Source organism: Dipodomys merriami, unplaced genomic scaffold (assembly GCF_024711535.1).
Source record: "Dipodomys merriami isolate MVZ:Mamm:240054 unplaced genomic scaffold, mDipMer1.0.p SCAF_8, whole genome shotgun sequence".
Lineage (NCBI taxonomy): Eukaryota > Metazoa > Chordata > Mammalia > Rodentia > Heteromyidae > Dipodomys > Dipodomys merriami.
The window spans coordinates 57,031,831-57,044,836 of NW_027206401.1; the positions used below are offsets into that span (position 1 = coordinate 57,031,831).

Genomic DNA, 13,006 nt, shown 5'->3' on the forward strand with positions numbered 1-13,006 from the left:
CTGGGACTGGCGCTGTGGCTGAAATTGGTAGAGCCTAGCCTTGAGCAAAAAAGCCCAGACCCTGAGTTCAAGCCCCATGACCAACAATAGAAATGAAATAATAACAATAACAAAGGAATGAATGAAATAATCCACAATACTTCCCTGCCAGAAGCTTCTAGCAGTCCTGCTGCTGGTCTGGTCTGGGTACTTCACATTGACAGAATTGTCACAGACTACTGTGAGTGCTTGCTTTCACTGAAATAATGCTCGTTTTCCTCTAGTCTCAGCCTTCTGTACATACCACTGTGGTACTAAGTCCTGTTTCCTTTCTTAAAATCCACAAAGTTAAATGTTTACATGGCTTTTACTCTTGATTACAGGGATCTCTGCTCTTTGCATCTTCTCGTGTCTTCTGATCCTGTGGGGTGGGGTGGGGTGGGGTAAAGAACAGCAGGAGACAAGAGTGATAGATTAATCTTAGTTGAGGGGAAGGGGGAACTGAAGCCAAGGACTAACTGGGAGTTTGAGGGTGGGTGGAGGAACTTGTCAGGAAAGATATTTAAGGTATTTAAGTGGGAAATTGGAAGGCAGTGAAGTGGTGAGCCATGACTGAGGGGAAGCCATTCCCAGTGCGGACAACGAGCATTTGGTTTTGAGAGGTTGGAAGTTTTTACTTGTTCAGCATGTTCAGATGGTCACTTTCGTGCTCCAGACAGAAAACAGAAAAATCACGTACTTTTAAAAAATCACGTACTTTTAAAAATTATTCCAGCATTAGAAGTCATAAAAGTTCCAAGAACTTAGAGTCATGTATAAACTAAAACAAAGGCCAGCAGAGCACTACACACCAGCATAGAAATGCAAGTTGTGTCTTCAGATCTTTGACAAGTACCCAGCAAAGAGAGCAGGTTGGCAGGCACAAAGTCCCCGTCCTGGTGCAGGAATTCTAGTCAAGCCATCAAACATGGGAAAAGCAGTACTCTGAAGAGACGTAAACTAAACTCAGCCCCCCTCACCTTTAGAAGAGCTAACATCCAAGAATCAAAGTTAATAGAGAAAACTGAAAACCTGAATTATTCTCACAGAGTTTGAGAGACTATTGTATATTTTTTCTTTTTGTGCCAGTACTGGGGCTTGAACTCAGAGCTTGGGCATTGTTCTTTAGCATTTTCCATTCAAGACTGGTGTTTAGCCACTTGAGCCACAGTAGCACTTTTGGCCTTTTGGTGATTCATTGGAGATAAGAGTTTGATGGACTTTCTTGCGTGGGCTGGCTTCAAATCATGATTCTCAGATCTCAGCTTCCCGAATAGCTAGGTTTCCAAGCGTGAGCCACCAGCACCTGACAAACTTAGTTTTCATTGGCACCCAGATTCTAGTACTTTGTGATCTTACATTCCCTGAAGTAGGTGGGATGTCTTGCAAGTTGGGTAAACATTCTGGAAGGTATTTACTTCTGTTTACTAAGGACGTGAGTGTCTTCTTTTGGGGACATGACTGAACACACTCAGACTCCCTGGCATATTTTTGACACATGGGGTGGTATATGGTCTATTTTAGTCCACCTGGGTAGAACTCTTTTCTAGTGGAAGTGTGGCTTTGCCAGATGGCATCTAAAAGAGGAAAATAGCAAATGGAACTATGTCTTTATTTCCTTGAGCACTGGCAAAAATTGGCATGTCATATTTTTAGACTGTTCTTTCTAGCAATCTCTCTCAACATGTTGAACTGTGTTTTTTTTTTAATTACTCCTTCCTTGCTCCAGCCAGACTTTCACATTTCAGTGAGCACTAATGTTCTTTGTTGTTTGTGTTTTTATTGATCTATGTTTTGTATTTGGAATATTGGAGGCTCTTCACTTCTGGAGTTTGATTCTGTCAAAATTGTGTGTGGCCTGAATTCTCTAGACTGAAGGAAATTTTGTCCTATGAGGGGACAGTTGATTATATCTGGTACCATTGTTGAATGTTACAATGTGGGTGGGGGATTAACTGGCATCTAGTAAAGTGAAAGGGGGATACTTAGAGCATTGTAGGGTTCACTGGAGAGAGCCTCACAGCAAGGAATTTTCTGGCTCACAGGGCCTGTGGTACCAGCGAGTACTGAGTACTTGCTCTGATTGATCTCTCTCTCACTCTCCCCCCATTCTATCTCGAATTGTGTTTATTTTAAACTTAGTTTTTTGTTTGTTTTACTTATTTTTTGTGTCATTCTGAAGCGTAATCTAAAGGTCTGGGCTCTATCCCTGAGCGTTTTCGCTCAAGGATGGCACTCTGTCACTTGATCCATAGCTCCACTTCTAGCTTTTTGCTGATTAATTGGAGTTAAAAATCTCACGGACTTTCCTGCATGGGCTGGCTTCAAACCATAATCCTCATTCTCATGACTAGCTAGGATGGTAAGCGTGAGCCACTGATTCCCACCTTTACGTATGTGTGTGTGTGTGTGTTTATGTGTGTGTGTATATATACACATACATATATACATATATAATTAAGTAGTGTATAAAGGAGTTACCTCAATCAATCAGTTTCTAAGGGCAATATATCTGTTTATTTTCTTGTAGTTGAAGCCAGAATAAGATTGCCTTGAGCAGGACTATTTAGAAGAAGATTCCCACATTTATGGATAAAATAAAGGACAATAAGTCTAGAGAGAGGAATGACAGGCATGTAGGATGAAAGCAACCAAGTATGGCTTTTTAGGCACTAAGGGAAGAACATACATGCCAGAAGTAGGAAGTGGTTCTGGTAAAATGTTGACTTTGTTGGATTAAATTATGAAGGTCATTTGCTGGGAGCAGTGACTCAAAAGCAGTGTTAGCAGGCAGAAGTTAGCAGGATGGACCACTGTGTCAGAAAGACTGGCCCAGAAGGGAAGGAGAGGAGCCTGCCCTGGGTAAGCAAGTAAGTCTGTCAGGCCCCAGTCTGTGAGGGGCAGAAGGAGATTCCTGTTGACAACACCTGAGTATCACGTGAGGGAGGCATAATCTAGGACAAGGCATGAGCGGTCAGTGTCTCAGGCTCCTGTGAGCACCTAGCTTGGGAGCTGGGTCCACAGCCCTTTAGTAAGCAGAGGAAAGGAAGTCAGGATGGATGGAAATCAGCAGATGGAATTGGTGCATGGATTAAGTTTTGTGAAGAGGAAAGACTTGTTCTTCTCTGGCTTGTGTGAAAGGAAGGGTACTAGAGGGCTAGAAGTGGAAGAGAAGGTAAGTTGATTGTTATTATTCAGGTGTTACACAGAAGGGGTTACCATTTTGTAATCAGGTAGTACCCACTACATTTCTTTTTTGTTTGGATGTTGTCACCTCTTCTGAAGGATTTTAAATGAACCTTTGGACCAAGATACAGGAACTCATCTGAGGTTCGTGGTCATGCATTTGTGGGTTTTATTCTTCCCTAGGCTGTGACTTTCTCCAGTTTGTCATCTATTGAGTGCAGGCACAGACAAAGCCATAGTTGGGTTCATTAGGGGTGAATGTGTTATTGTTGCCTTGCAAAGAATATTATGTTACTCTTATGTTATCAAATGAAGGACTGAAGAAACTATGTGGTTTATTTTAATGAATATTGAGAGTTGGATTGTAGCTTCTAATCACTTACTGAAACTTAGCTGTGGTTTCGGAGAAGGCTTTTAATTAGATAGCTGAAGCTTCTCAAAATGTTATTTTTAAAGATACCAATGAGTATTGATGGGAAATGAACTCTTTTAAAACATAGTAAGGAAAAACTCAAGTCTGTAATGGAATTTTAGCAGCTACTCAAAGGAATGCCTTCAAGGTAAGAATTTCTTGAGAATTTTCTTGGTGAGTTTTGGAACATCCATTTTGGAAGGACCTTTGCCTTCATATGACAGTGTCAGGAAGATGTGTAATCAGTAGTATCTGCCAGGGTTTTACCGGGATGCTTGCCATGCACAGAAACTAGAATGTTCTGGTTGGTTCTGCTTCTTTAGGGTTGAAATCTGAATGTTGGAGTCCAAGGATAGCTGTAGCAAAGGGAAGACGTCTGTTTCATTTTTTGTCATTTGGGGAATTTTTTTTTTTTTGGTCATTTGTGGGTCCTCAACTCTGGGCCTGGGCACTGTCCCTCAGCTCTTTAGCTCAAGGCTAGGCTAGTGCTCTACCACTTGAGCCACAGCACCACTTCCTGCTTTTTCTTTTATGTGGTGCTGAGGAATCAAACCCAGGGCCTCATGCATGCAAGACAAGCACTCTACCCCTGAGCCACCTTCCCAGCCCTCATTTGGGGATTTAAAAAAAAAAAAAAAATATATATATATATATATATAATATACACACAGACTGCTATGAGAACCCTGTGGGTGCAGGCATAACTATAACATTTCATTCTTGGCATTCCCATGGTTAAACCTGTCTGCCATTGTGACTCCTATGAGGGACAAGGCAGGCCTTCCGGCCAAAGCCTCCAGCAGTGTGCAGGCCTCTGCTGGCCCTGCAGCGTGTGCCACATGGACTCTTCTGTCACCATTTCCCTCCACCGTGGACAAAAATTCTCTCCCCAACTTAGATAAAAAGGAAGAGAAGGCCATTTCTCAGGTAAATGATAAAAGCATTTTCCTTGTGAAATCATTTCAATATCCTAGGGCCAGCCTTCAATTTTCTCAGCTTCCCTCAGCAATTCTAGTCCTGTTTCATACAGTAACGCTGAGATCAGAATGGTATGCCTCGGTCAAACCTAGCTAGACAAGTGCAGGTTTGTATTTTCTGTTTTCTTCTTAATTAAATAATTCATAAGAATGTGTAATAACAAATAATGCCTTAATAGGGTTTTGTAATTCTTTCATGCTGCTTGTATCTTTTTAGTACATACAAGTGCATCTCATTTTTTAAAACCACGGTCCGCTATTCCACACTGTGGTCTGATATTCCCTAATGTCTAAACATTCTCTTTGAATTAATTTCCATTTTTCTCTATAGTGAAAACTTTTGTACATATCTCATGCCTCTGTCTTCAAGGATTACTTTAAAGAGGACAGAAAAGAGCAAAGTTACTATTCTTGGGATAAATTTATGCAGTCTTTAGAAATAAACGTTATTTATTTATTTATTCTTGCAAGATTGGGGCTGGAACTCAGTACCTGATGCTTTGCTCATTGCTGGTGCTCTACCAACTGAGCCATGCCTCCAACCCTAAAATTAAACTTTCTTATTTTGGAGTGGTTTTACATTTATAACAAAGTTACAAAGATAGTAGAAATGGTGTTTGTGAGCCGCACACCTATTTCTTTTTTCAGTTTCGTTTTCCTTTCACATTACCTTTAATACCTTTATCAAAAACTGGGGAACCCAGCTACTGCTCTAACTATATTTCTGGCTTTATTTAGATTTCACCAAATCTCACTAGAGAAGGGTTTATATCATAAAGATTGTATTTGTTTCTTTTTGTGATCTAACATTGTGGATTAGAATCCAACACTATTCTGTTAACATGGTTATTTGTACATTTATGTCATTGCTCGAATCCTTCCAGCTTCAGCCCTGGGGCGCTGTTTCCAGGATGGCCCCCAAGTCTCTTTCAGATATCCCCGTCCCTTTAACCTGGAGTGCTTCCTTATTTCCTCATCTTACAAAACCAGTCCAGTCTCAACTTAGTCCTGGATCTGTTGACTAGAGAATCTTATTTACTTGTATTCACTCATATTTTAGTTCAGTGGGTCTGGTTCAGTAGTTGTCTTGAGGGCTGTTGTGTACTTACTCTCTCCTTTGCATACCTGTTCCAGATTTGATATTAATGGCTAACTAATTTTGGCCTATTTGGTAGGATTTTATCTCTTTAAAAAAAATGACTTTCACCTAGATGCCAGTGATTCACACCTGCAATCCTAGCTGCTCAGGAGGCTGAGATCTGAGGATCGAGGTTTGAAGCTGGCCCCCAGTCAGGAAAATCCCTGAGACTCTCATCTCCAATTAACCACCAAAAAGGCTCAAAGTGGCACTGTGGCTGAAGTGGTAGAGCACACAGTAGCCTTAAACAAAAAAGCCCAGGGCTGAGTTCAAGCCCCAGGCCTGGTATGTGTGCGCGGATACACTCACAGCTTATTTAACTACTATTGTGGTTCTGCATCTTGGACATTGGAACTTACTTTTCTGTGATTAGCACTCATATTTTTTGTAGACTTCATATTTTTAGGTTGTAAACATCAGTAAACTAGAGAGTAGTGAATATTAATGCTGTATTCACCCTGTCACCCGATTTTCAGTTTTACGATATTTTTTTGAAATATGGTTTCAAGTTTTACTTCTGTCAGAGCTAAAATTGTGTCGTGTTTTTCGCGTATGTCTACATGTACTCTGTACTGAGAATTGACTGCAACTGTTTTGTTAAGTAAACTGATTCAGAAATAGTAAGTGAACACGTGGTAAGCAAAATCATTTTTTCTGTTCTCTAATATTTTAATATTTAATATTTACCATTTCTTCTTGAAAATACTTGCCTTGGTATTTAGTTTATTTCTGTCCCTTGACATCTTCACTTTTCTCTTTTTCTTTTGAGCTTTCCATTCTTCTGTATCATCTCTATTTTTTCTACAGCCTAGTAATAGAGTACATTTTGTGTGTGTTATGTTTTGTTTGTACCTGTCCCGGAGCTTGAACTCTGGGCCTGGCACTGTCCCTGAACTTCTTTTGCTCAAGGCTAGCATTGTACCACTTGAGCCACAGCACCACTTCCAGCTTTTTTGGTAGTTTAGTGGAGATAAGAGTCTCACAGCCTTTCCGGCCAAGGCTAGCTTCAAACCATGATCCTCAAATCTCAGCCTCCTCAGTAGCTAGTATTACAGGTGTGAGCCACCAGTGCGGGGCTGGAGTGCTCTCTTTAGATTGTTATATTCTTTGTTGAGCTCTTGGGTTCTTACAATAGAAATGAATTCTGTTGAGTCATCACTATCAAGCTCACATTTCCAGCCCTTCCTCTCACTGAAGCTCTTTGCTTTCATCTCTGTCTCGTCTTTGTGCTGTCTCTGCTGGATCCCTCTGGCTTGTCAAATTCAATGTGTCCCAAAGGGAAGAGCCTCATTAATGTTCCTGGAGGGCTTGTGTGTCTCCTCTTTGTAGCTTTGCTTACCAGCTCCACGATTCTCCTTGTACCTGGGCTCAAAACGTAAGTTGGCCTTTGCTCTTCTGCTTTCTTCATGTCCAGGCTGCTGTAAAGTCATCCCATCCACCTTGCTCTCTCCCAATTTTATCAGCCTAATTCAGGTGCTTGCCACTCTATTTTAAATGTATGTAATTTTTATGGTACCAAAAAGATCTCATTGCTAATTGTACCAAACAATGGACTTCATTGTGACATTCATATTGTGTTCACATTTTTATTTGATTTGATGGGGGTTTGAACTCAAGGCTTGGACAATTCCCTTAGCTTTTTTTGGCCAAAGGGTGGCACTCTACCACTTGAGCCACAGCTCTAATTTGGGTTTGAGGTTTTTTTTTGGTAGTTAAGTGGAGAGTTAATTTGGAGTTAATTGGAGTCTCACAGACTTTTCTGCCCAGGCTTGCTTTAAATTCTGTTCGTCAGATCTCAGCCTCATGAGTAGCTAAGGATTATAGCCACCAGTGACTGACTTGTGTTTATATTCTATGTGGTGTTTATTTGCATCTCTTCTAAACACCTATCTAAACTCTCTAATCCCGACTGTTTCTACAGCCAGCCTGGCCTGCCGTCCTCCTGCTCAAGTCTTTCTCTCCTTGGATAAGTATTCAAGGAATCCTCTGGCCTGGTAGGCATTTATTCAAAGTTCTCAGTCCTGCCTTCTCCTGTGTCTGCCATGTTCTCTGTCATGTCCAATCAGAATGAACTACTGCAACTTCTTATAAATGTATTCATTTGTACAGATGATACATAGTTCATTTTGTCTGTTCAGAGTGTATAACTAGTCACAGGTCTTTCCATTTCACCCAGTGTCCACATTATCTTTGTTATGTTTCTATAGGAAAGGGATTGGTGTTAAAATTCATGCTTTTTGTTGCATGGATAAGGTTTTATCAGACTTATAAAATTTTCTTTAATAGTGAATGCTACTTCCTTATGTCCTTGGGAACTGTCAGACAAATATAGAGAAAATTGTTATGTTTTTCATCCTGTGGACTTTTCCTGTTCTCCTTTCCTTCACTTGTGTCATTTTCATAAATCTTTAGTGACATAAAGTAAAGGTACCTTTGATGATAAAGTAACTTTACCTTGCTAATTTTGTGTGTGTGTGTGTGTATATGCCTGTCCTGGGTTTTGAAATCAGAGCCAGGGTGCTGTCCCAGATCTTTTTGGCTCAAGGCTAGAGCTCTCTCTTGAGCCACTGCATCACTTCCCACTTTTTGATGGTTAATTGGAGATAAGAGTCTCAGGGACTTTTCCTGCCTAGGCTGGCTCCAACCACAAACCTCAGATCTTAGCCTCCTGAGTAGCTGGGATTACAGGTATGAGCCACCAGTGCATAGCTACCTTACTAATTTTTATCAGAGTTTGTTTCTAAATCAATAAGTCCAAAAGAGTTTGATTCAGAGTAGATATGTATATATAATATATACACACATGTATATATACACATATGTAATATAAATATACCACATATACAAATATATAAAATATATACAAATACTATAGACTGCCTACTTTCTTTGGGGGAATAATATTTTTATTATCTGTACATCTATGTATTCTTTTTTATATACTTTATATAATACTTTTAAAGGCTTTAAGAATAAATTTTGTGGTTTTTAATGAGCTTATCCTAACTTTTGTAGATCACGCTTTTATGGTGCATCAAACTTGTGCTAAGCTCTTTAATAGCTTAACTTCATTTAATTTTCATAACATTTCTGTGGGGAAGGTGCCATCTAGATCATCAGGTTCACTGCCCACAAGGTAGGCATAGCTTAGCTACAGTAGACTTGGAATGTAAGAAAGAGGTCTATCATCAAATTCCTTGATTCCATTGACTGTACATCCTTCTTGTGTTGGTATTTACCAACTCTTACTAAAAACTACTGCCTGTGGACACCAGAAGAAGGAATAGAGTTTTTAAATTAATCTTAAAATCTATTCATTAACCTATCAATTTTTTAATAGAAATAAAAATAGGTTTTTTCATTCTGAGCTTCTTTCATCAAGGCACCTGTAGTCTTTTTTTGATACTAAAGAAACCTAAATTTGGCCATTGTTTCCAAACCTAATTTTAGTACCTTCTTTCTACCCTTTCCCCCCAAGCTCAATACTTAGTTGCCAACACCAATCTTAATTGTCTGCCTCCAAATCCACCTTAGGTTATTGCTAAATGTCCATTGTTTCAAAGCATCCTGTCCCTTTGGGTCCAGTCTGTTTCTTCCTTTTCACATTTGACTGATCCTCTGGGCTTCTTTTCAAATACTATTATTTTTTTTTCTCCTCAGTGCATCAGCATTGAGCTTTCCTGTATGTCACCTGGTTGACTGCTTTCTTTAGGAGTCAGTCTTACATACTGCTTCATTTCCTTTCTGGTTGTTAGTGACCCACCTTAGCTTACCAGGTGCCTTTAACCTCTTGGATGAAATCAGGTAGTTGTATCTAAAAACCTCTGCAACAAGGCAGGACTTTGGGTTATGGAGAGTGCCGTGTTCTTAGCAATAGTCCTTGCCACATAGTTTTTCAGGTAGGTGTATATATATTCAGATTATTCGTTTCTTTTAGGTATCATTCATCAGGTATGTGCCTCAAGAGTAGAACAACACTGGAACATTGCTGTTGTCTAACTGGAAAAGACTGTTGGACCATCTTGTTCCATAATCTTCTGTTGTGTGGAGGATTGGGCACTCTGAAGTAAGACAGTTACAAGAATACTTCCTGCCTTTCTAATAGGAGGTGCTTGTTAGGGCATTTGACTGAGATGACTTGCCTCTTTGGCTGCACTTACAAATTGTGAAAGACCACCTGGCATTTTGCAATGGGAAGAGTAGGAGACTGGAAGCAGACATGGAATGTCATCCTCTATTTTCCACTTGAGTGTAGCTATGCCCAGCCAGGCCAAAGCCTCCTCTCTGGATCTTAACTCCCTGTAGGATAGCTATATTGAACGTCTTATAATTTTGTGACTTTGGGAGATATACAGGCATCTTAAAGAGTATCATCTTAAGCTCTTTTGTATGTTTGATTTGCCTCATAAACTGAAGATTTTGTTTTTCTCTCGTTGCCAAGTTCTTAACAAAAGTAGTACTTAGCTTCAGATTCCAGGAAATTCTCTTAGACTTCCTGTGAGTGCAGCTTCCTGGTGAGAGGTATTGGAGGTACAGGTACAAATAGGCAGAATTGGGCTGGGAAGGTGGCCCAGTGGTAGAGTGCTTGCCTTGCATGCATGAGGCCCTAGGTTCGATTCCTCAGCACCACATAAGCAAAAAGCCAGAAGTGGTGCTGTGGCTCAAGTGGTAGAGCACTAGCCTTGAGCTGAAGAGCTGAGGGACAGCGCCCAGGCCCAGAGTTCAGGCCCCACGACTGGACCCAAAAAAAAACAAAAAAACAAAAAAAAAAATAGGCAGAATTCTTATTTCCAGTCTGATACTTTATCTTAGAGACGAACAGATTACCTAAGAGCTCTGTGAGGTACATGTGCTATGCATAATGAAAAAGGTACTTCCTCAAGAACTCTAGTTGAACAATTCCAAAAGAAGACAGCACTTGTTCTGAGAACTAAGGTGTAGAAAGACAGGAGGAGCAGGAGGTGGAAGAAGAGACTGCTTGAGCAAAGGCACAAAGGTGGGACATTGTAAGATAGATTTCCAGAAGTAAAGAGGATCTTAACAGAGTGAAAGAGAAAGAAAAGATGCCTCAGTCAAATAATAGTGAGATCATCTTTGTAACACATTGCTGTTAACGTATCCTACTTGCTGCGGATAGCATTTTTGTCATTAAATTAATTGTGAATCTGTGGACTTGGTGAAATTGGATGTAGATACTTTTTCAACTGTACTCTTCAGTATCTTAGTATTCTAAGGTTCAATGTGAATTGCAAAGAGGAATATACAGTATGCTATTTAGGAATCTTGTCTGATCGTGGAGGGATTGCTTTTTGGGCATACTAGGCCCAATACATTAAATTTTGAGGGATTACAAAGGAATATCACATGTGGATCAGAGAAAATACAAAAGGACCAAGTTGCCTGATATTAATTAAATCAAAATTGAAAAATAAAAGTTTGCTGGGTGCTGGTGGGTCATACCTGTCATCTTAGCTGCTTAGGTGGCTATATCTGAGGATCATGGTTCAAAGTTGGCCCAGGCAGGCTTTGAGTCTGTAAGACTCTTATCTCCAGTTAGCTCCCAGAAGAGGCAGACATGGAGCTGTAGCTCAAGTGATAGAGCACTAACCTTGAGCAAAAAATTTCAGGTACAGCTCCCAGGTCCTGAGTTCAAGCCCAGTGCCAGCACAAAGAAAAAAGAAAGTTTAAGGAAGGAGATTGGAGTGCGCATGTTCACCGGGCCAGGCCCTTCCCATGTCAGCAGGCAGCCTGCAATGTGCTCACAGTTCAGCAAGGGGGAGGGCTGGGGTAGGCAGGGCAGTTACATGTCTGTGATTCCTGCGAGTGCCTGTTCATCAGCAGAAGGGAATTCATAAGAGCATTTTTATTTACTTACAAATTTTATATTCATACTTAAAAACTTACTTGTAGTTGCGCAGAGGGTTTCAATTAAGCAAATCAGTTTATATGGTGCATCTTGATCAACGTCACTCTTCTGTTGTTCTCCCCATAGTAATATGTTTTAAAATATTTGATAATTATATTTTGTAGTTTTCTGTCTCTGTTTCTATGTTTTTCTTTCTGTCCCTCCTTTTTCTTCCCTCTATCCTTTCTTCTTTCTCTTTCTCTCTCTCTTTCTTTCTTTCTCTCTTTCTTTCTCTCTTTCTCTCTCTCTCTCTCTCTCTCTCACATACTGGACACAATGCAAGTACAAAATTTGTTGTTTATTCATGCATTCACCTGTTCAACACTGTATAAGTTATGAAAGTCTTGCTCTTGTGGAAGCTACAGCTATATCTGGTATTATTCACCTTGCAAACCGTCTTCACTTACCTGGTGACTATATGAGAAACAAGTCTTAGGAAAAGACTCCCATCAAACCAAGTCTAGGGTGGTTTCTAATCCCAAATCCAGGGACAGTGTCACTGTCCATCCTGGCTTTGCATGTTGACCAGTGTCCAGTGTGCCAGCTTGTGAACAGAATGAACTACTACGAGATGTTATCTAAGTACACACGGCCGAATATTTCATGAGTGTCCATATCCAGAGAGGGGAAGAAGAGGAAGCCTCCCGAAGCCACCGTCTTCAAGCTTATATTTCCACTTGGGAATTCAGCTTCTCCTCCTTTCTTCTCCTTTCCCTGAAGAACATGATGCACTCTCTCCTGCGTACTGGCTTGAAGCACTCCTTCCCCACAACCTCTACCCTAGAGCCATGACATTCAAATGTACAGCTTGGAAAACTTACATAAATTCTCTGTACATTTGTACCCAAACCCATTGAAACAAGAGAAAATACATTTTAACTCAAAGCTGTTGTTTTACACGATGAAGGTATTGTCATTTTTCTTGTATTAGGGTTTCGGCCTTCTGCTTGCTTGTTTTCTTGCTTAGGCATCACTGACTACTTTAACCATATCTCCAGTCTAGCTTGTTGCTGGTTATTTGGAGATGAACTCTGAGAAGATGGTTAATCTTCTGAACTTCTCTGCCCTGGCTGGTTTCAAACTGATCCATTAGATCTAAGCCTCCTGAGTGGCCAGGATTACAAACACGAGTCACCAGTGCTTGGCTGAAGATCTTAATTTTTGACTGATGAGCTACATATGTGTTGCAGGTGACACTAATGAATGCTAATGGGACATGCACACCTATTTTTCTGCATCTCTGTGGCTTACAGCTGGCAGCTGTGCCTCCTCAGGCCATGTCACTTGTCAGGCTCATAGATATGCAGAGCCTAAATTAAGAAAAAAAATTTTAAGGGCAAATTCGAGAAGTTGGGAATTCAGGAAATGCT

General features: G+C 40.4%; 1 protein-coding gene across 4 annotated transcripts in view; it reads left to right on the forward strand.

The window, feature by feature from the left end:
• Nucleotides 1-13,006, forward strand: part of Ube3d (ubiquitin protein ligase E3D) — a 99,629-nt gene that overhangs the window by 32,149 nt on the left and 54,474 nt on the right. The window lies entirely within an intron of this gene.